A 589-nucleotide genomic window follows, 5' to 3' on the forward strand; every position below is an offset into this window, starting at 1 on the left:
AAACGACAGAAATACCAATCAAATTAAGTACATTTTCACCGCAAAGTTCCACCCCATAAAGTAATGTCATTAGCATCGTGTCACTCCATGGACTCGTCACCGGGAGGGGGAGGGGGCGAGAGGGGAGGGGGGAAGAGAGAGGGAGGGGCGAGGGGGAGGGAGGAGGGAAGAGAGAGGGAGGGGCGAGGGAGAGAGGGGGAGGGAAGAGAGGAGGAGGCGAGGGGAGAGGAGGAGGGAAGAGAGAGGGAGGGCGAGGGTTTTGGGAGGGGAAAGGGGGGAGGAGAGATAGGAGGGGTCGAGGGGGAGGGAGGGGGGAAGAGAGAGGGAGGGGGAGGGGAAGAGGAGATTTAGAGAGGGAGTGGGGAGAGGTGGGAAAAGAGTTAAGAGAAGAGGGGGAAGGGGTGAGGGGGAGGAGGAAGGGTTAAAAAGCAAGGAGGGAGGGGAAGAGGAGATGAGGAGGAGAATATAAGTGAGGAAAAGAGGAGGAAAAGAGGAGGAAGAGAGGGGGGGGAAGGTGGGGGAAGGAGGGGAAAAAAGAGTGATAGAAGAATGGCAGGTAAAGGAGAAAGAAAGGTAAGAAGGAAGGGAT

The 589-nt window shown here is 56.7% G+C and overlaps 1 protein-coding gene across 1 annotated transcript in view; it reads right to left on the bottom strand.

The window, feature by feature from the left end:
• The window catches only part of LOC119594112 (alpha-amylase-like), a gene marked incomplete in the record, with an annotated part of 25,081 nt that overhangs the window by 7,649 nt on the left and 16,843 nt on the right, over positions 1-589 (bottom strand).

Source organism: Penaeus monodon, chromosome 33, assembly GCF_015228065.2.
Source record: "Penaeus monodon isolate SGIC_2016 chromosome 33, NSTDA_Pmon_1, whole genome shotgun sequence".
Lineage (NCBI taxonomy): Eukaryota > Metazoa > Arthropoda > Malacostraca > Decapoda > Penaeidae > Penaeus > Penaeus monodon.